Consider the following 24,783-nt stretch of genomic DNA (forward strand, 5'->3'; position numbering starts at 1 on the left):
CTGTGCCCATCTACACACCACATCATGAACTGCCACTTCTTTTATTTTGATTCCCATACCTCTCATGTGGCACCTTATCAAATGCTTTCTGAAAGTCAAGATACATAATATCATATCCTCCACTTTGATCATAACCTTTTGTTGCCTCCTCATAGAATTCCAGCATGTTAGTAAAACACGACCTCCCTCTTCTGAACCCATGCTGACTATTCAGAAAAACTCTTGTACTTGCCAGGTTTTGCTCATTCTTCTCCTTAATAATTCCTTCCATTAATTTTCCAGTGATGCAGTTTTAGCTTATTGGCCTACAGTTGCTTGGATCTGCCCGGTCACCTTTGTTATATAATATTTTCCCTTTTCCAGTCAGTTGGATTCTCCCCAGTGCACAATGACTTCCAAAAAATATTTGTCAAGGGTTTCAATCTGTACTTGATAGCCTCCTTAAGAACTTGAGGGTAAATATTATCTGGTCCTGGTGATTTGTTTGATTTCAGCTTATTTAATCTGAGCAGCACTTCTCCCTCTACAATTTCTAAATTACTCAGAACCTCCTTAGTAGTCCCATTTACTGCTGGGAGGTTATCCACTTCCTTACTTGACTCAAATAGCATAGTCACTAGGATGTCGGGGGTCACCATGGTACCATGCTGTCCACAAAAGAGCACCAATTCCAACAGGCTATTCTGCTGCCACTTGCAGTAAGTAAGTAAGACATCAGGTCCTTTCCTGGTCATCTAGGCACCCAACTGCAGTCATGATATTAATAACACAGGATTGGGTACAACTTCTTGGGACCCTAACCAGGAAAAATCAGATAAAGAATATACAGTCATATGAAAAAGTTTGGGAACCCCTCTTAATTCTTTGGATTTTTGTTTCTCATTGGTTGAGCTTTCAAAGTAGCAACTTCCTTTTAATATCTGACATGCCTTATGGAAACAGTAGGATTTCAGCAGTGACATTAAGTTTATTGGATTAACAGAAAATATGCAATATGCATCATAAAAAAATTAGACAGGTGCATAAATTTGGGCACCCCAACAGAGATATCAATACTTAGTTGAGCCTCCTTTTGCTAATATAACAGCCTCTAGAAGCTGTCCTCCTATAGCCTTTGAGGAGTGTCTGGATTCTGGATAGAGGTATTTCTGACCATTCTTCATACAAAATCTTCTCCAGTTCAGTTCAATTTGATGGCTGCCGAGTATGGACAGCCTGCTTCAAATCATCCCATAGATTTTCGATGATATTCAAGTCAGGGGACTGTGATGGCCATTCCAGAACATTGTACTTCTCCCTCTGCATGAATGCCTTTGTAGATTTTGAACTGTGTTTTGGGTCATTGTCTTGTTGGAATATCCAACTGCTGCGTAACTTCAACTTTGTGACTGATATTTGAACATTATCTTGAAGAATTTGTTGATATTGGGTTGAATTCATCCGACCCTCGACTTTAACAAGGGCCCCAGTCCCTGAACTAGCCCCACAACATGATGGAACCTCCACCAAATTTGACAGTAGGTAGCAGGTGTTTTTCTTGGAATGCGGTGTTCTTCTTCTGCCATGCAAAGTGCTTTTTGTTCTGACCAAATAACTGAATTTTTGTCTCATCAGTCCAAAGCACTTTGTTCCAAAATGAATCTGGCTTGTCTAAATGAGCATTGGCATACAACAAGCGACTCTGTTTGTGACGTGAGTGCAGAAAGGGCTTCTTTCTCATTACCCTGCCATACAGATGTTCTTTGTGCAGCTTGCGCTGAATTGTAGAATGATGTACAGATACGCCATCTGCAGCGAGATGTTCTTGCGGGTCTTTGGAGGTGATCTGTGGGTTGTCTGTCACCATTCTCACAATCCTGCACATATGACGCTCCTGTATTTTTCTTGGCCTGCCAGACCTGCTGGGTTTAACAGCAACTGTGCCTGTGGCCTTCCATTTCCTGATTCCATTCCTTACAGTTGAAACTGACAGTTTAAACCTCTGAGATGGCTTTTTGTAGCCTTCCCCTAAACCAGGAGACTCAACAATCTTTGTTTTCAGATCTTTGGAGAGTTGCTTTGAGGATCCCATGCTGTCACTCTTCAGAGGAGAGTCAAAGGGAAGGAAGCACAACTTGCAATTGACCACCTTAAACACCTTTATATCTCATGATTGGACACACCTGTCTATGAAGTTCAAGGCGTAACGAGCTCATCCAACCAATTTGGTGTTGCCAGTAATCAGCATTGAGCAGTGACAGGCATTCAAATCAGCACAATGACAAGGGGACCCACATTTGTGCACAGCCAGTTTTTCACATTTGATTTAATTTCATACAGCTAAATTCTGCTTCACTAAAAAGCTTTGTTCGGAAAACACAGCAGTACTCAGATGTTTGTAGGAAATGAAAGACATGCCACTGTTATCTTTATGATTGAAAGGAGTGTCAATTATTATGCAGGCTGAGAGGGGTTCACAAACATTTTCATATGACTCTAGTCACACTGCAAAAAAATGAAATCCAAGCCAAGTGAAAAGTATTTAAATCATGACATTAAATCTAGTTTTCCTTATTGCAAGAATTACTGAGTTCTTCGAAACTTTGTATTTTTGAGTATTAAGCTTACTTTAATAAATCTTGTCAAGTAAATTTTGCTTACCCCTTTGCCAGATTTTCTTAGCTAAATGTAAGTTAAACAACTCCCATTTAAAGTTTTTTTTTGCATATGCATTTTTTTCAGTGTGAATGGATGGATAAATGACCGCCAAAAAATGTAACCTTAAGTAATATCTAATTTGATTTATTTGTTCATTCATCCCAGCATTTTGTTTCAAATGTGTCCACAGAGGTTTAGAGAATTTCTACTGACTTTAAATCATTTGCTTCTTTTTCTAAATATCAGATATCTTTATCCCAAAATGACCCGCTCGCTCTGTAATTGTATATGAAGACTATTTAGTTAAAAGCAACATTTTCTCTGAATTCAAAAGGAAATAAATACCAGAATTTATGAAAATTGCAACATACCACGCATTCAGCGCACTTACAGAAAAAATACAGTTTGCTTCAAGTGTTCTGCACCCACAACAGCTGCAAATGTCAAGAGACTGAGTTCAAAAGTTCTCTCTCACTTGCGTTTCTTCTCAGTCTCAGGCTTTCTTAGGCCAAACGTTCATTTTCTTTTACTCAGACCCTGTCTTTTTTTCTTTCCATCTGGTCACATCCCTTTAATGTACAGTGCATCTGGAAAGTATTCACAGTGCATCACTTTTTCCACATTTTGTTATGTTACAGCCTTATTCCAAAATGGATTAAATTCATTTTTTTCCTCAGAATTCTGCACACAACACCCCATAATGACAACGTGAAAAAAGTTTACTTGAGGTTTTTGAAAATTTATTAAAAATAAAAAAAACTGAGAAATCCCATGTTCATAAGTATTCACAGCCTTTGCTCAATACTTTGTCGATGCACCTTTGGCAGCAATTACAGCCTCAAGTCTTTTTGAATATGATGCCACAAGCTTGGCACACCTATCCTTGGCCAGTTTCGCCCATTCCTCTTTGCAGCACCTCTGAAGCTCCATCAGGTTGGATGGGAAGCGTCGGTGCACAGCCATTTTAAGATCTCTCCAGAGATGTTCAATTGGATTCAAGTCTGGGCTCTGGCTGGGCCACTCAAGGACATTCACAGAGTTGTCCTGAAGCCACTCCTTTGATATCTTGGCTGTGTGCTTAGGATCGTTGTCCTGCTGAAAGATGAACCGTCACCCCAGTCTGAGGTCAAGAGCGCTCTGGAGCAGGTTTTCATCCAGGATGACTCTGTACATTGCTGCAGTCATCTTTCCCTTTATCCTGACTAGTCTCCCAGTCCCTGCCGCTGAAAAACATCCCCACAGCATGATGCTGCCACCACTATGCTTCACTGTAGGGATGGTATTAGCCTGGTGATGTGCGGTGCCTGGTTTCCTCCAAACGTGACGCCTGGCATTCACACCAAAGAGTTCAATCTTTGTCTCATCAGACCAGAGAATTTTCTTTCTCATGGTCTGAGAGTCCTTCAGGTGCCTTTTGGCAAACTCCAGACAGGCTGCCATGTGCCTTTTGCTAAGGAGTGGCTTCCATCTGGCCACTCTACCATACAGGCCTGATCGGTGGATTGCTGCAGAGATGGTTGTCCTTCTGGAAGGTTCTCCTCTCTCCACAGAGGACCTCTGAAGTTCTGACAGAGTGACCATCGGGTTCTTGGTCACCTCCCTGACTAAGGCCCTTCTCCCCCGATCGCTCAGTTTAGATGGCCGGCCAGCTCTAGGAAGAGTCCTGGTGGTTTCGAACTTCTTCCACTTACGGATGATGGAGGCCACTGTGCTCATTGGGACCTTCAAAGCAGCAGAAATTTTTCTGTAACCTTCCCCAGATTTGTGCCTTGAGACAATCCTGTCTCGGAGGTCTACAGACAATACCTTTGACTTCATGCTTGGTTTGTGCTCTGACATGAACTGTCAACTGTGGGACCTTATATAGACAGGTGTGTGCCTTTCTAAATCATGTCCAGTCAACTGAATTTACCACAGGTGGACTCCAATTAAGCTGCAGAAACATCTCAAGGATGATCAGGGGAAACAGGATGCACCCGGGCTCATTTTCGAGCTTCATGGCAAAGGCTGTGAATACTTATGTACATGTGCTTTCTCAATTTTTTTATTTTTAATAAATTTGCAAAAACCTCAAGTAAACTTTTTTCATTTTGTCATTATGAGGTGTTGTGTGTAGAATTCTGAGGAAAAAAATGAATTTAATATATTTTGGAATAAGGCTGTAACATAACAAAATGTGGAAAAAGTGATGTGCTATGAATACTTTCCGGATGCACTGTACGTAATATGTCATTAGGCACAGTGTACACCTCTAGCTCAGATGGACCAAAGATGGACCTCCTTGTTATTCCAACCAGCCCATTTATTCAACACCCTATCTCTACTCAGCTCTGCTCATTTTCACTAACACCAGCCAAATCAGTATGCATCCTTGGGCTGATGATCAGTGACCTGCTGTCCTTCACTGTCCACAATGCAAATGAATGTCTCTCGTTCAGTCAGATTCACTCTGTATAACTTCCGCAAAATTAAGCATATCTGATGTAGTATGCAGAACAACTTCTAATCCAGGCACTGGTCTTGTCATGTCTGGACTACAGCAACTATCTCCTGGTAAAAGTACTAGCACGTCTCCGCAGATGATTCAAAAAGCAGCACCATGTCTAATGTTCAACCAGTCAAGCCAACCACATGTCACATGTCTTTTCAGGTCACTTCAATGGCTCCCTAGAGCAAAACGTATTATTTTCAAATCCTTGATTCTTACTTACAGAGTAGTCAGTTGGTCAGCACCTATGTTTATGCGAGTACTCATGAAGTCCTGTGCTCCTTCTTGCCGACTCAGGTCTGCTATTGAACGTCGTACAGTGTTGCCATCTTTGTGTAGCTTCACATCTCAGTCCAGACTCTCTTCAAGTGTACCTCCTAGCTGGTGGAATGAACTGCCTATCTCCATCTGAACTGCTGACTCCCTTACTGTGTTTAAAAGAAGTGTTTTAAGACTCTCTAGCTAATATCTATATAACTGATATAATGGTTTGGACGTGAGGCCATAAGTAACTAAGAAAAGAGTAGCCAGTCTTGTGTTGTTCTTTTTAGTTTACAGCTCTTCACTAAGTTCTGTCCTATAAGACATGTTCCTAAACAGTCTCCCAGTTTACAATGTAAGAAAGGCACTATATTGCGCCCGACCAGACACAGGTTGACACGGAGGCACGTGTAAAATAAAGAAACTATTTCTTTTTCTTCAGCTGGAGGGCATGTCTCCCTTGTAATCCCTCCAGCCACAACACAGTCCCAAACACAGTACACTAAGCAACACTAAATCATTCCTTCTTCTTTCACCACCATTCCTCTGCAAGCTTTTGTCCTCCTCCTGACTCTGGTCGCTGATTGGTGGTCGCTGACTCCTTTTATAGTCCACCCGGAAGTGCTCCAGATGTTTGATCGCTGAGTTCCGGCTGCACTTCCAGGTGTGACGAATATGCTGCCCATGTGGGCTCAGGAGTCCCAGGTACAGCACCCCCTGGCGGTGCCTGCAGGACCCAACAAGGCTGCACCCAACTCCAAGTCCCATGGAGCCCTGTGGGAATCCAAGGCACCGCTCCAACCTAGGGTGGCGGCCATCTAGCATCCAGGGGGAGGTATTGCACTGTCCAGGGCTGCTCCCCCTGAATATAGTGTGCAGGGGTGTCCCGGCTGGGCATGGACCCCGGCCGCCTGCCACATCATGATTATGTTGAACTTTTTGTAAATCATTTCGGGTAAAAGCAAATAAATGTAAATTTTTGTTTGCTTGAATATCTCTGCTTATTTTAACCTAAACTCAAGATTTTCCTCTCTCATAATTCATGAAAGACTTCCCATAAGATGTCCAGAAAGGCTCGATCAGTCAAGACCATCAGATTGGAGCACACATTTCTTAATAATTCTAATTGTTTACTGGTTGTATAGTGGCACAGAGGTCAGTGGTGCTGCTACACACCTACAACAACTCGCGTTCAGTTAACGGTGGGGTCACCATGGTCTGTGCTGTTGTCGTAATTTTGTTAGGGTAGGCTGTACAACTTTCCCCACACCAGTGTAGAAATATTGTGTGTCTTTAGATTAGATTAGATACACTTTATTAATCCCATGGGGAAATTCAAATGCATACACAATTGGTCACAGTTGAAAAAGTTCCAACTTGATCAGTCAGTGTCTGTTGTGCTTTATCTAGAATTAAACATGGCCACCCTGCTTTCTGTTTGCAACAGTGAAGAGCATCAAGGAATGTTCCACTTTTTAGGAGCTAATGGTGTACGAGGGATAAACATTATGAATATTATGAACAGATGACATTCTATAAATTTTATGTCCAGGGTAGAAACAATTTAAGGTGGATATAACCTTTATTGCAATCAGAAGTCTTTTTTCAGTCTACACTTTATCTGGAAATTGAAAGTCATTTCATTAGGCAATCAACTGGAATGCTAAATAAATCCCGAAAAAGATAAGTTTCAGAAACTCATTTTACCATATTGCACAGATGCAAATAAAGCACAGTTGTGCACATCAGGATTTAGGCTGTAAGAAGTCAGTGTGGAAAATGCACCATCATCAGAAGGCACTTTGAACCAAAGTAATACGCTCACTCCAGGAGTAATGTCCAGGCAGATGTTCATTTTACAGCACCTACAAAAAGTTTTCACCTCCTTGGGAGTTCTCACATTTTCTTGTTATACAACACTGAATCGCATTGGATTTCATTTGGCCTTTTTGAGACTGATCAAAAGATAAAGACACTTTAAGGTGAAAGTGAAGAAAAATCTCTGGAAAGTATCCTGTCATGTCACCTTCTAACTCACTTAATCCAGACAATAGATAGATAGATAGATAGATAGATAGATAGATAGATAGATAGATAGATAGATAGATAGATAGATAGATAGATAGATAGATAGATAGACTGGAAAGGTGTTATATAATAGATTGATATGAAAGGCACTATATAATAGATAGATAGATAGATAGATAGATAGATAGATAGATAGATAGATAGATAGATAGATAGATAGATAGATAGATAGATAGATAGATAGGAAAAGTGCTATATAATAGATTGATATGAAAGGCAATATTTAATAGATAGATAGATAGATAGATAGATAGATAGATAGATAGATAGATAGATAGATAGATAGATAGATAGATAGATAGATAGATAGGAAAAGTGCTATATAATAGATTGATATGAAAGGCACTATTTAATAGATAGATAGATAGATAGATAGATAGATAGATAGATAGATAGATAGATAGATAGATAGATAGATAGATAGATAGATAGATAGATAGGAAAAGTGCTATATAATAGATTGATATGAAAGGCACTATATAATAGATAGATAGATAGATAGATAGATAGATAGATAGATAGATAGATAGATAGATAGATAGATAGATAGATAGATAGATAGATAGACTGGAAAGGTGTTATATAATAGATTGATATGAAAGGCACTATATATAATAGATAGATAGATAGATAGATAGATAGATAGATAGATAGATAGATAGATAGATAGATAGATAGATAGATAGATAGATAGATAGATAGATAGATAGATAGATAGGAAAAGTGCTATATAATAGATTGATATGAAAGGCACTATTTAATAGATAGATAGATAGATAGATAGATAGATAGATAGATAGATAGATAGATAGATAGATAGATAGATAGATAGATAGATAGACTGGAAAGGTGTTATATAATAGATTGATATGAAAGGCTCTATATAATAGATAGATAGATAGATAGATAGATAGATAGATAGATAGATAGATAGATAGATAGATAGATAGATAGATAGGAAAGCTGTTATATAATAGATTGATATGAAAGGCACTATATAATAGATAGATAGATAGATAGATAGATAGATAGATAGATAGATAGATAGATAGATAGATAGATAGATAGATAGATAGATAGATAGATAGATAGGAAAGCTGTTATATAATAGATTGATATGAAAGGCACTATATAATAGATAGATAGATAGATAGATAGATAGATAGATAGATAGATAGATAGATAGATAGATAGATAGATAGATAGATAGATAGATAGGAAAGGTGTTATATAATAGATTGATATGAAAGGCACTATATAATAGATAGATAGATAGATAGATAGATAGATAGATAGATAGATAGATAGATAGATAGATAGATAGATAGATAGATAGACTTTATTTGTCCCCAGTAGGTCAATTTTTGCATTTTCTTTCAACTTTACTATTTAAGACTCCCTTAGTATTGAGGTTTCCTTTTCTGGAACTCCTGCCTTTTTTGTAATACAGCAAAAACTTCCATGCTGAAGTTAAAAGTACATTTTTAAAAGTGATATTTCAAAATTAATACAGTATCTCTGTATGCCCTATAATTTATGGCTTTTTCCTTATTCTGAATGGCCTTGTCCCTGCCTTGCACTTCTATGCTTTTTCTGTGATCAGCCTACATATTTTTTATTAATTTGTTTGAGCATCGATGTTTTAAAAGGAAAGTAGCAGCTGCTACTTACTGACGATACAAGAAATCAATACGTTCCAAAAAATGTAAGCAAAAATGAATACACAAAAAGCATCTGTACAGTGATTGCTTTGTTTCTGTTTTTGTGGCACAACCAGAAAAGATGGCTGCCTTAATTCTGATGAGAAGGGAAAATAAAGGTAGCCTAGCAGGCTGAGTAATTATGGATGAACAGCCCACATTTAATCATAGCTTTCAACTGCTACTTTATAATTTACACTTCAATAATTATCTCTTTTTTTGGATTTTTGGTGCCCCATTGAAGCTGGCCGAGTCACTTGATAAACCACATGTGCTTATCTTTCTCAATTATGCATTCAGCTCCACAACAACTCTGCGCAATTATTATGTGAGTCATTCAGCTGCTAAATCAAACAATGTGTCGCTGAACATATTTCAGTTATCCAGACCTCAGCACAGATAATGCCATATTATATAACAACCCCCAAACTCCTCTGGGGTCATTGTAAGTGGCTTTCAGCATTGTTATTTGCACGGGCAGGAGTGAGGAATTATAAAACAGAAGAAAATTCTTTTAAATAATTTATATTCATACCCCGTAGGATATTATTCTTATTATGAGTCTGTAGAAAAAAATAAAAAATAAAAAGTGCCTATTGTTTTAATTGAGGACATTGTGTTGCTGGCTATTATATTCACGACTGAGTGGAAGAATCGATGCATAAGGATCTCAATTTACTGTTCAGAAAAAGGAAATACTGGAAAGGACATTGAGTACATTAGCAGTTTTTTGTCTTTTAATAAAGTTTTAAAATATTCCTCCTCAAGCATTCAATATGTGCCTATACATCTACATATACTGTATGTGTGCAGAATAAATATATACAGTATATACAGTGCACTCCATAATGTTTGGGACAAAGATATGTTTTTCATTGATTTCACACTCTCTTCCACAGTTTAAAAAATTGAGACATCGTGATTAAAGTGCACATTTCAGATTTTCATTTAAGAGGATTTACATACATTTCGGTCACACCACTTTTTCTACATTGTTCTCCCCATTTCAGGGAACCATAGTGTTTGGGACGCAACAATAGCAGGCCTGTTAAAGTCATCATATTTAGGACTTTGTCGCATATCCCTTGCATGCATTGACCACTTCGGTCTGCTATTAATAGACATCACCAAGTGCTGAGGATCTTCTCTGGTGATGTTCTGCCAACCCTCTCATTCAGCCGTCTTCAGGTCCTGTTTGTTTAGAGGGCTTGTCCCCTTAAGTTTTCTCTTCAGCAAATGGAAGGCCCACCACTTGATTAGATTGAAATTGTGTGACTAGCTTGGCCAGTCAAGAATTTTTCATTTTGTATCCTTGAAAAATTCTTAGGTTGCCTCACCAGTATGTTTGGGATTATTATCTTGTCATAGGATGAGCTTTGTCCAGTGAGTTTGAAGATACCTACTGGAACTTGAGAAGATAAGATGTTTCTATGCACCTCAAAAATCATTGTGCAGCTGCATTGAAAATAAGTGTGCCAATACCTGTGGCATCCATACATGCCCAAACCAAAGTACAACCACCACCAAGTTCAACAGATGAGGTGGTCTGATTTGGATCTTGGGTAGTTCCTTTTGGCCTCCACATATTGCTCCTGATGCAGGTTCATCTTTGTCTCGTCTGTCCACAAGAGCATTTTCCAGAATTCTGCAGGCTCTTTGAAGTCTTTATTCATAAACTGTAATCTGACCGTCCTGTTTTTGTGGCCTAACTAGTGGTTTGCATCTTTCAGCATGGTCTCTGTATTTTTGTTCATAAAGTTCTCTGCTGATTGTCATCTCTGACACGTCCACATCTGCCTCCTGAAGACTCTTACTGATCTGTCAGACAGGCATCTGGGCTTTTTCTTGAACAGATTGTAGATTCTTCAGTCATCAGCAGTGGAGGTCTTCCTTGGCATACCAGTTCCTTTGCCACTCACCAGTGTGTTCTATCTTCTTAATGATATTTCAGACAATTGATTTCAGTCATCCTAAGGTTTTACCTTGGTCTCGAATGGTTTTATTCTTGTTTTTCAGCACATGAAGGCTTCTTTGACTTTCAATGGGACAGCTCTTGTCCTCTTGTTGAACAATGGCAACTACAGATTCCAAAGGATAGAATCAAACCAAGGTATCTATGAAGCAACGAAACCCACCTGAGGAATCACAAACGCCAATTGTGCCAAACATTTTGGTGTCCTGAAATGGAGGAACCAAGTAGAAAAAGTGTTGCAATTTCTACATGTTGTGACGGAAATGCATGCAAAGACCCTTAAATGAAAGTCTGCAATGCATACTTTCACCAAATGTCTGAATTGTTTGATTTGTAACCGTGGAGCAGAAGGGTGAATCAAGGAAAAATGTGTCTTTATCCCAAACATGAAGGGCACTGTATGCATAGACATATGTACTGTATGCTTGAGAATGAATATATAACAACTATACAAATACAAGCATCGGTCATATGAAAAAGTTTGGGAACCACTCTTAATTCTTTGGAGTTTTCTTTATCATTGGCTGAGCTTTCAACGTAGCAACTTCCTTTTAATATCTGACATGCCTTATAGAAACATTAGTATTTCAGCAGTGACATTAAGTTTATTAGATTAACAAAAAATATGCAATATACATCATAACAAAATTAGACAGGTGCATAAATGTGGGCACTCCAAAAGAGATATGACATCAATACTTACTTGAGCCTCCTTTTGCTAATCTAACAGCCTCTAGACGCTGTCCTCCTATAGCCTTTGATGAGTGTCTGGATTCTGGATGGAGGTATTGTTGACCATTCTTCATACAAAATCTCTCCAGTTCAGTTCAATTTGATGGCTGCCGAGCATGGACAGCCTGCTTCAAATCATCCCATAGATTTTCGATGATATTCAAGTCAGGGGACTGTGACGGCCATTCCAGAACATTGTACTTCTCCCTCTGCATGAATGCCTTTGTAGATTTAGAACTGTGTTTTGGGTCATTGTCTTGCTGGAATAGCCAACCCCTGCGTAACTTCAACTTTGTGACTGATGCTTGAACATTATCCTGAAGAATTTGTTGATATTGGGTTGAATTCATCTGACCCTCGACTTTAACAAGGGCCCCAGTCCCTGAACTAGCCACATATCCCCACAGAATGATGGAACCTCCACCAAATTTGACAGTAGGTTGCAGGTGCTTGTCTTGGAATGTGGTGTTCTTCCTCCATGCAAAGCGCTTTTTGTTATGACCAAATAACTCAATTTTTGTCTCATCGGTTCAAAGCACTTTGTTCCAAAATAAATCTGGCTTGTCTAAATGAGTATTTGCATACAACAAGCGACTCTGTTTGTGGCGTGAGTGCAGAAAGGGCTTCTTTCTCATCACCCTGCCATACAGATGTTCTTTGTGCAAATTGTGCTGAATTGCGGAACGATGTACAGATACACCATCTGCAGCAAGATGTTCTTGCAAGTCTTTGGATGTGATCTGTGGGTTGTCTGTAACCATTCTCACAATCCTGCTCATATGCCGCTCCTGTATTTTTCTTGGCCTACCAGACCTGCTGGGTTTAACAGCAACTGTGCCTGTGGCCTTCCATTTCCTGATTACAGTTCTTACAGTTGAAACTGACAGTTTAAACCTCTGAGATAGCTTTTTGTAGCCTTTCCCTAAACCAGGAGACTCAACAATCTTTGTTTTCAGATCTTTTCAGAGTTGCTTTGAGGATCCCATGCTGTCACTCTTCAGAGGAGAGTCAAAGGAAAGGACAACTTGCAATTGACCACCTTAAATAACTTTATATCTCATAATTGGACATACCTCTCTATGAAGTTCAAGGCTTAACGAGCTCATCCAATCAATTTGGTGTTGCAAGTAATCAGCATTGAGCAGTGACAGGCATTCAAATCAGCACAATGACAAGGGGACCCACATTTGTGCACAGCCAGTTTTTCACATTTGATTTAATTTCATACAACTAAATACTGCGTCACTAAAAATCTTTTTTCGGAAAACACCGCAGTACTCAGTGAGGGAAATGAAAGACATACCACTGTTATCTTTCTTGTTGAAAGGAGAGTCAATTATTATGCAGGCTGAGAGGGATTCCCAAACTTTTTCATATGACTGTATTTAGCTGTATTAGGCAGGTCTGCTCTGTATTAGGCAGGTTCCATAAGCTTTATATTACAAATTATAAGGGAGTCTTCAAGCACTCCTCCCATAAAATAATACCAAGCAGGCCAAAGTACACAAAATGAAAGGTCTACATTGACAACAGCAGCAATATATATGCAGGTTACACTAGAGACACTACTGTATATGCAAAAATACATTAAGTAACTCAACCGTATCTATGGCCACACTGGGGTAAAATTCACAGACTTCTTTATTCAGTCCTCTGTTAATAAGGTTGACACTGAAATTCAACCAAAATTAATGGGATGACCTAGAAAAGAGTTGTTTAACAAGAAAGGAAGCATAATTAGAAGATTAATATAGAGATGATCAATCCCTAAACATATCCCAAAAATCCAAAAGATAAGAAAACAGTCAGTAACCATGAATCTTTTGAAAGGATTAACAAACAAAGTTTTTAAATTAAATCCACCTCTTCTTCTTCTTTTGCCTGCTCCCGTTAGGGGTCGCCACAGCAGATCATCTTCTTCCATATCTTCCTGTCCTTTGCATCTTGTTTTATTACACCCATCACCTGCATGTCCTCTCTCACCACATCCATAAACCTTCTCTTAGGCCTTCCTCTTTTCCTCTTGCCTGGCAGCTCTATCCTTAGCACCCTTCTCTCAATATACCCCTCATCTCTCCTCTGCACAAAGCAATGCAATCTCACCTTTCCGACTTAGTCTGCAAACTATCTAACTTGAGCTGACCCTCTAACGTCCTCATTTCAAATTCTGTCCATCCTCGTTACTCCCAATTCAAATCTTAGCATCTTTAACTCTGTCACCTGCTTTCTGGTCAGTGCCACCGTGTCCAACCCATATAACAGAGCTGGTCTCACTACCATCCTGTAGACCATCCATCTCACTCTTGCTGATACCCGCCTGCCACAAATCACTCCTGACACTCTTCTCCACCCACTCCACCCTGCCTGCACTCTCATCTTCACTTCTCTTCCACAATCCCTATTACTCTGTACTGTTGATCCCAAGTATTTAAACTCATCCACCTTCGCCAACTCTACTCCTTGCATCCTCACCATTCCACTGACCTCCATCTCATTCACACAAACATATGCTGTCTTGTTCCTACTGACCTTCATTCCTCCCCTCTCTATAGCATATCTCTACCCCTCCAGGGTCTCCTCAACCTGCTCCCTACTATCGCTACACATCACAATGTCATCAGCAAACATCATATTCCATGGGGACTCCTGTCTAATCTTGTCTGTCAACCTGTCCATCACCATTGCAAATAAGAAAGAGCCGATCCCTGATGTAATCCCACCTCCACATTGAATGCATCCATCACTCCTACCACAGGCCTCACCACTGTCACACTTCCCTCATACATATCCTGTACAACTCTTACATACTTCTCTGCGTCTCCCAGCTTACTCATACAATACCACAATACCCCTCTAGTCCAGGGGTGGGCAGATTCAGTCCTGGAGGGCCACAGTGGCTGCAGGTTTTTGCTCCAACCCAATTGCTTAATAAGAAGCCCTTATTGCTCAAGTAACACTATTGCTTCACTTTAGTTGTCTCGCTCGTTAAGATTTTGAACCCTTATTGCTTATTTTAGTCTTAAACAGCTGTATTCTTGGTTTTTAATTGCTCCTAATTAGCAATACCATGCAAATGACAAAAGAGACCAGCATTTCTCCATTTAGCTTGTTTTCATTTACACCTGTGTGTATTTATCACGCACTATTTGGTTTAATTAAATACTTGGAAGGAAAGTGAAGAGAAAAAAGTGAAGCACTGAGAATTACTTATCTGTTTTAGACTTCAAATCATTTGGATGATATCCTTAGAAAGGAAAATAAATCTAGGATATGAGAATGACCTGACATGGCAGAGTTAAAGCACTAACAAGCCATGCAATTAAATAATTGACAAGGATTGGTTTTTAATTAAGCAGCTGGATTGGAACAAAAACCTGCAACCACTGCAGCCCTCCAGGACTGAATCTGCCCACCCCTGCTCTAGTCACACTGTCATATGCTTTCTCCAGGTCCACAAAGACGCAATGCAACTCCCTCTGACCTTCCCTATACTTCTCCAACAACATTTTAATTTAAATCCACCAAAGAGAGATAATTATGGTTCCATCTCGCCGATCTTTATACCATTGTGGCAGTGATACAACTTGCATATCCTCCGTGACTACTGTCCATGGTAATCAATGGCCGAGCCAGAAAGTCCTTTTACGTGCCAGCAACAATTTCTGGGCATATCCTGGTTGTAACTTCAAGGGACGGGAATGGCTTTGGGGTTTCCTTGGATTGTTCTTCTAGTAATCTCCCCCATCCCATATTTGGTTGAGGAGTCCCTGAAACCTCTGGATCCACTGCTTTATTAAGGGACCCATTAATTACAAGATAGCTTAACCACTTCAATGAGCAGCGTTGTCTGTGCTGCAGACACCTGTCAGACCAGTCGTCTTGTCTTCTCTTAATAAATTAGGTGTTACCCAGATTCATCTCTCTGGCTCTGTTAGCTTACAACAGTTTCTACTGAGAAACATTAGTTTAGGTACTGCAAAAATTACTGAGGATGGTCCATTACTCATTTACACTTCTGTAACAAGACCTTAAGAAAGGTTCCTTTAAATCATAATTATGGGTATTAGGCATCAGTAAACAGGTTATTCATCTCTGTGTAGTATGGAATTTGATATGCTGATAAAAGTTATTATGAATATGAAAGATTCACAGGCATTATACTTAAGTATTCAATATCAAGAAATACACGTTTTACTTAAGCTACCTCTGACTATTTCAAAGTGAAGTTACTTTAGTAGGTCACAGTGCACAGATGAATAGCTATTTTGTTGATGCTTTGTAAGTGTCATTAGCAGCAAAGAAATCTTTGTTAAGGTCTTGTTACATAAGAGGAAATAAGTAATAAATGCATTTTTGCAGAACCTAAACTAAACTGTTATCATAAATAGTTTTAAAAATATTTTTTGATGGTGGCCTAAGACGGATTGCTGCAATAACATACAATCCCTTGTGGCTGTCTCCATTTTAGAAGATAAAAAAGAGAATGCTATTTAGGCTTGATGTATCAGACCATCACCATCATCATCATCAATATTATCCTAATCATAATAAATATTTTTAATCTGCTTTTACTGATGACAATTTAAAAAGGATAAGATAGTCTGCTCACAGTTTCTTAAAACAGTGTCCAGCTTTTAATAGAAGTGTACTGAAAATTCCATCTTTCCTTTATCTTCTGACAACACACTCCATCTCTCAGTCCCAGCAGTGCAGACTTCAATTTCCTTCTCGTCATCTTCATATCCACACTATACACTTGTGAAGGCAGAGACTTGGCAATTCAGTTCCTGACTATAAATTCAGTATAAATCTTTCCTTCTAATGAGTTTAGAGTTGGTATCCCCCCTTTTTAATAGACTAAAAACCTCATATATTGAAAAGAGCTTTTCATATTTGAATTATTGAACTTGCATGTTTGATGTAGTAGTACTTGTTACAGTAGTATTGCTGTTCTAATTTTAATTTTCCTTTAACTTTACCAGATTTTTTTTTTACTTCATAAAGTGTCTAGAAACATAATACATTATTTATATGGGTAGACACAACCCATCTTACTCTATTAGGAATGAACTCGAGATTCACCCCTGGTCCATGCTTTTATCTGGATTTTGAACCAGGCACCTCCTATCTTTCATGATCTGACATATGTGATTCATGGTTTATAGTCATTGAATGGCCATTCCCATTAGATTAGATTAGATGAAATGTATTAATACCAAGGGGTTAAATAAATGCATTCAACATAAAAAAGATACAGACTCACATAACAAACAAATAAATAAAGAAATAAATGCTCTTCAGAAATAGCCAAATAAATACAAGTGAACTTAAACATTATAAGTACTTAGTCTGGGATGTCAGATGGAAGCATAAAGATTGATAGATAGAACTTTACTTGTCCACAGGGGGAAATTTGGCTTTTTACAAAAGCAAATAAAAACCATGTATTTGAACCCATAACTGTGCTTGGGCATTACTGTAACTGTCGTTTATGTCTCAGTGGCGCTCCCTTGTGATTACAATATTTCACAGCTACTCTCTATATATAAAATCCTAAGTCTAAAAGTGCAGCAATTTTGTGCAACGATTTTATATGACGTTTTTATGTCATTTTTTTGTCATCCTTTAAATCGGGCTTATTTTAAAACCTACATATATATGTTTGGTATCAGTCTTTTCAGAATTTATTGAACTTTAATGTGATTTTGTTAGATTTTCAGATTCTTATTCTGTTTTTAAATTATAAACTAAAAAATATCAAGAATTCACGTCCCGCGAGACAAGACTTTGTGCCAAGAGATTTAATCGCACCTGGGGCTGGAAATTAAACACAAAGAGTAGGACAGCTGCTGTGCAGGCTTTTAAATGTTCAAAGCGCCTGTGTGAGATGCAGATCACACGGCACGGCAGCAGCAGTAGCAGTAGCAGCTGATCAAGCAAAGAGGAGGTAAAAAAAAAGGACTTTGTTTCCCGTTGTATTAACGTTTAAGAGGGGGTTAAGAGGAGCGACCGTGCCTCCTTGGGGTGCATTCAGCCCCCCTCTTCAAGATGCGAAGTGGCTGGCGCATAGTGCAGCCCCCTAGTTTATATATAAATGCTTTGAGCATGGTAAAGGTGCTATATAAATAAAATGCATTATTATTATTATTATTATACAGTGCATCTGGAAAGTATTTCCAGCGCATCACTTTTTCCACATTTTGTTATGTTACAGCCTTATTCCAAAATGGATTTAATTCATTTTTTTCCTCAGAATTCTACACACAACACCCCATAATGACAACGTTAAAAAAGTTTACTTGAGGTTTTTACAAATTTATTAAAAATAAAAAAACTGAGAAATCCCATGTACATAAGTATTCACAGCCTTTGTCGTGAAGCTCAAAATTGAGCTCAGGTGCATCCTGATTCCCCTGATCATCCTTGAGATGTTTCTGCAGCTTAATTGGAGTCCACCTGTGGTAAATTCAGTTGATTGGACATGATTTGGAAAGGCACACACCTGTCTACATAAGGTCCCACAGTTGACAGTTCATGTCAGAGCACAAACCAAGCATGAAGTCAAAGGAATTGTCTGTAGACCTACGAGACAGGATTGTCTCGAGGCACAAATCTGGGGAAGGTTACAGAAAAATTTCTGCTGCTTTGAAGGTCCCAATGAGCACAGTGGCCTCCATCATCCGTAAGTGGAAGAAGTTCAAAACCACCAGGACTCTTCCTAGAGCTGGCCGGCCATCTAAACTGATAGATAGATAGATAGATAGATAGATAGATAGATAGATAGATAGATAGATAGATAGATAGATAGATAGATAGATAGATAGATAGATAGATAGATAGATAGATAGATAGATAGATAGATAGATAGATAGATAGATAGATAGATAGATAGATAGATAGATAGATACTTTATTAATCCCAGGGGGAAATTCACACTCCTTAGTAAAAGGCACATGGCAGTCTGCCTGGAGTTTGCCAAAAGGCACCTGAAGGACTCTCAGACCATGAGAAAGAAAATTCTCTGGTCTGATGAGACAAAGATTGAACTCTTTGGTGTGAATGCCAGGCGTCACGTTTGGAGGAAACCAGGCACCGCTCATCACCAGGCTAATACAATCCCTACAGTGAAGCATGGTGGTGGCAGCATCATGCTGTGGGGATGTTTTTCAGCAGCAGGAACTGGGAGACTAGTCAGGATAAAGGGAAAGATGACTGCAGCAATGTACAGAGTCATCCTGGATGAAAACCTGCTCCAGAGTGCTCTTGACCTCAGACTGGGGCGACGGTTCATCTTTCAACAGGACAACGACCCTAAGCACACAGCCAAGATATCAAAGGAGTGGCTTCAGGACAACTCTATGAATGTCCTTGAGTGGCCCAGCCAGAGCCCAGACTTGAATCCGATTGAACATCTCTGGAAAGATCTTAAAATGGCTGTGCACCGACGCTTTCCATCCAGCCTGATGGAGCTTGAGAGGTGCTGCAAAGAGCAATGGGCAAAAACTGGCCAAGGATAGGTGTGCCAAGCTTGTGGCATCATATTCAAAAAGACTTGAGGCTGTAATTGCTGCCAAAGGTGCATCGACAAAGTATTGAGCAAAGGCTGTGAATACTTATGGACATGGGATTTCTCAGTTTTTTTATTTTTAATAAATTTGTAAAAACCTCAAGTAAACTTTTTTCATGTTGTCATTATGGGGTGGTGTGTGTAGAATTCTGAGGAAAAAAATGAATTTAATCCATTTTGGAATAAGGCTGTAACATAACAAAATGTGGAAAAAGTGATGCGCTGTGAATACTTTCTGGATGTACTGTATTTCTATGGTACATTTCATACATCGAATTTAGCTCAACATGCTTTACAAGATGTCAAAGAAATACAGTAATTACAAGAAAAGATGTAATGCCTTTCTTGTTAATGTAAATGTTTTATCTTGCCTACTACACTAGCATATAGTGCCTTTTCTATCTATCTATCTATCTATCTATCTATCTATCTATCTATCTATCTATCTATCTATCTATCTATCTATCTATCTATCTATCTATCTATCTATCTATCTATCTGTCGTCTGGATTTTGCGTGTTAGAAAATGACATGATAGATAGATTTATCTCCTGTTCTCACACCACGTTACAGAGCTCCTACCCTGTGACAGGACCACTTTCCAGAGACTATTGATTCAAAGTCAATGGCAATAAGATTATTTTGTGAATACATCTTGCTTTCAGGATGCCTGTCATTTTCAGGTCTTTTACATTTCAAGTAAACACGGTGGCCCAGCTGGCACCCCAACATGTTCTTTTTAGTTCTGCCCTTCCTTAACTGACGACACCAGTTTTTTTCAGTTAAAAGCTGCATCTTACCTAAGTAATCCTAAAATAAGTATAATATCCACACCAATCAAACATTACACAACTTATTTATTAAAATGTACAAAGCGTTTTTTAACCCCAATACATGAGGAAACAAATATCACCAGATGACACCACTTGAAATTTTTAAATTGTGCAACACTGCATGGAAAGTAAACTTATAAATGGATTAAATTCCATTAATTATTTTCAATCAGTAAAAAAAATAAAAGTAATACTCAGGCACAAAAGTATGTTGTATGTCCTTTCATCTGTCCAGTGCAATAAATAATGAACAAAATTAATTGATCAGCTCTGGAGACATTGCCTGTTCAGACATATGAATTGTCAGCCATTGTGAATATCATGCTAAATGTAATATAATTATCAGCAGACTCCTTTGCTGTGGAATATTTAACGACAAACTGTAAATATTTCAGGCAATTAAACTCACGTGGATTGTCATGGATTAGACTGATTAAAGCATTTGATTAAAAATCAGCAGTTACTTAAGTGCCTTAGAACTAAGACTGCGAATGGTTGTCTTAAAGAAAGAGAAATACAGAATACGGTCCACTCCACCACAGAGGCTGAAAAAAAAAGGCCAAAAGGGCTGAAAAGGCAAAATTAAGCTAACTGAAGCTCCTTCATTTGTCTCACAGAGAGCTCTATCAGTGCATTGAATAGTATTGACTTTGCCTGCTGAGCAATCTGTATTTAATGTATGTACTTGAAGTTAAAAATCACTTTGCTATTATTTACCTGGAATTATTGATTTTCTTCAGTGTCACCCTTTTGTAGTGATAGAAAGGTAATAAATTATTCTTTTAACTTACTGTCACACATGTGTATTATCTCATTTTAACTCTTTCATTGTATTTGTTTACACATGTAATGTTAACTAAAAGACTGATGTTAAAGTGTAACTCGTTTAATGACATCCAATTTCTCAAATATGCTGTGGTCAAATGGACACAAAGGGTAAAATTACAGCAAAAGTTGTAAAGCTGAAATGTTCCCTGAATAGAATGGCATTCTTGTTGTGATTTTCCCAAGCCCTGGAACACCCATGTTAGAATAAATAAGTGACAGTAATCATGCTAATATCATAGGAGAAAACCGGAGTCCCCAAGAAGTGTTGTTTCCATTGTATCACCATTTAAGAGGGGGTTTCGGAGGAGCGACTGCATCTCCTTGGGGTGCGTTTAGCTTCTCTTTTCACAACACAAGCAGCAGAGACGCAAAGTGGCTGGCGCATAGCACAGGTCATGGGGGATGGTGAGCGAAGCAAGCGGGGGTGATCCCCCTAGTGTATATATATATATATATATATATATATATATATATATATATATATATATATATATATATATATATATATATATATATATATATATATATATGTATGTATATATATATATATATATATATATTTATTATATATTGTGAAAGGCACTATATAGCGCCCGACCCAGCCCAGACTGACACAGAGGCACGTATTTAAATAAACAGACTTTTATTTCTCTTCAGCCATGGGGCACGCCTTCCCCGTATCCCACAGGCCCAACACAGTCCCAAAACACTCACAGTAATCACAACAACCCTTCTTCTGGCACCACCACTCCTCCTCAGGCTTAGTCTTCCTCCTCCCGACTCTGGCTCTCGAGTCGTGGTGGCTGGCCCTTTTTATAACCCACCCGGAAGCGTTCCAGGTGCTTGACCACCTGGTCCTAATTGCACTTCCGGGTGGGACTGCAGATTCGTCCAGCCGGGCTGTTGGAAGGAGTAATTATCAGAGAAGACTTAAACGTTAAAAGAATCCCAATTGACTGCCCATTGTCTTTTGAGTGCCTGGCTCTTAAACTAACAACGGAATCAGGTCCTGTCTCACTCATTGTTCTTTATCGTCCCCCAAAATACAATGCATCCTTCTTATCCGATCTGATTGAACTTTTGACCCACCTAAGCTCTTACTCTCAGAGAATTATCCTTCTTGGTGATTTCAACATCTATATTGACACCCCCACATCTAAACTGAGAAATGAATTCCTGTCCTTACTGGACTGTTTTGACTTGACACAACAAGTTGATTTTCCAACCCATTCTGCCGGTCATATATTGGACCTTATCTGCACTTCTGGACTATCTGTTGCCAACATTTACAGCACTGATTTGGGACTCTCTGACCATAAAGCAGTATTTTTCACTGTCTCATTACCTCTCCCACCTCTTACCTGTAAACGACAAATTTCTTACAGAAACCTTAAAAATATCTGTCCCTCTATCCTTTCTGGATCCATTTCTGATCTCTTACTGTCTGCACCTATTCCATCAACACTAGATAGTTTTGTTCACCACTATAACACAGCCCTTCACTCAGCATTAGATAAAACAGCTCCTTTAAAACATAAGGAGGTTTCCTTTAAACGCTCAGCTGCTTGGTATAACTCAGAATTGCGATCTATGAAAGCAGCTGGCCGACGCCTTGAGAGAATGTCACGTAAGACTGGCCTCACCGTGCACATCCAGGCTTTCTCTGACCACCAAAGAGCTTACAGAGAAGCACTAACTTCTGCCAAGAACACCCATTATGGCAAAATAATAGAAAGTGGCCATGATAACCCAAGGGTTTTGTTCTCTGTAGTTAATAAACTACTCGAACCCGCATCTGGTCCAACTACCTCTTCTACTGAAGTCTGTGAGGAATTCCTCCACTTTTTCCGTAACAAAATTAAAGATCTAAATAATTTAACTAACATAAATACATCATCTGTTTATATCTCTCCCTGTTTTCCCACTCCATCCAGCTCCTTCTCTAAGTTCTCACCAGTCACATCTGCGTTTGTTAATAACCTGCTTTGTAAGATGAGGCCGACTACTTGTGTACTAGACCCCATCCCCACCACACTACTTAAATCCTGCCTTCATGCCATAATCCTGACCGTTACAACAATAATAAATTCATCCCTTGACACTGGCTCTGTGCCGCTCACTTTTAAAATTGCTTCCATAACCCCAATGTTAAAAAAGTCTGGCCTTGATGCTGACAATCTTAACAATTTCCGGCCTATTTCCCACTTACCTTTCCTGTCAAAAGTTCTTGAGCGTGTTGTAGCTTCCCAACTCACCAATTACCTAACCTCTAATAATTTGATGGAACCCTTTCAGTCTGGTTTCACGGCGTGGCACAGCTGTGAAACTGCTCTGCTACGGGTAACCAATGATTTGCTTATGGCAGCAGACTCTGGACAAACTAGCATATTAATTCTGTTAGACCTCAGTGCAGCATTTGACACTGTTAGACATGACATCCTACTGTCCAGAATGGAGAACATGCTGGGTATCTCTGGCACTGCCCTCTAGTGGTTCAAGTCCTATCTGACTGATAGGCATGAGTTTGTTAGTCTTGGCAACAGCAGATCCAGCTCAGCGCCAGTCACACAAGGAGTCCCTCAGGGCTCTGTCCTCGGTCCTCTGCTTTTCTGTATTTATATGCTTCCCCTTGGCCATATTATCCGTAGTTATGGATTGGGTTATCATTTTTATGCCGATGATACTCAGCTCTACTTCAATGTTAAAAGTGGAACTTCATCAGAGCTTTCTCAGCTCACAACCTGCCTTAGTGAAATTAAAACCTGGATGGAGCAGAACTCTTTAAAATTAAATTGCAATAAAACTGAACTCCTGCAAATTGGGACTAAAATGCAACTTAATAAAATGAGCTCCTTCCCAGTCCATCTTGGCAGTGATCTCATCAGACCTGCCTCTACTGTAAAAAATCTTGGTGTCATTTTTGATTCCTCCCTCACTTATTCCGACCACATAAATCACATTAAGAAACTTTCTTACTTTCACCTCCGTAACATATCCCGTGTTCGCTCCTTCCTCTCCTTCTCTAATGCTGAGAAACTTGTCCATGCTTTTATCACATCCCGCATCGATTATTGTAATTCCCTACTGGCAGGTGCCCCTTCTAATCTTCTATCACAGCTCCAGCTTATTCAAAACTCAGCTGCAAGAGTCCTTACTCGAACCAGCAGCAGCGAGCACATCACACCCATCCTGCTCCGTCTTCACTGGCTCCCTGTGTCCTACAGAATCGAATATAAAATCCTACTAATAACCTACAAAGCTTTAAATAACCTCGCACCAAACTACATCAGTGACCTTCTCCATCACTATGTGCCTGCCCGCCCACTAAGGTCCTCTGATTCTGGTAATCTTGTTGTGCCCCTCACTAATCTACACTCCATGGGTGACAGGGCCCTCAGCTGTATAGCGCCCAGACTCTGGAATGACCTACCAAAATTAATCAGGTCAGCTGACTCCATGAATTCTTTTAAAAAACAACTCAAAACTCATCTGTTCAGGAAGACTTTTAGCTCTACTTGACTTTTTTACCTTTCTCTCAGTTTACTTCTCTGTCAAGATGCTAATGTAATCTGTATGTGTGTGCGAGACCATCAATTATGTTGTCTGTTTTTTTTTTTCAGAATTTACTGTCTTAATCTTCTTTGTTTATTTATCTGGTTTGTACAATGCTATATACT

This window comes from Erpetoichthys calabaricus, chromosome 6 (assembly GCF_900747795.2).
Source record: "Erpetoichthys calabaricus chromosome 6, fErpCal1.3, whole genome shotgun sequence".
Lineage (NCBI taxonomy): Eukaryota > Metazoa > Chordata > Cladistia > Polypteriformes > Polypteridae > Erpetoichthys > Erpetoichthys calabaricus.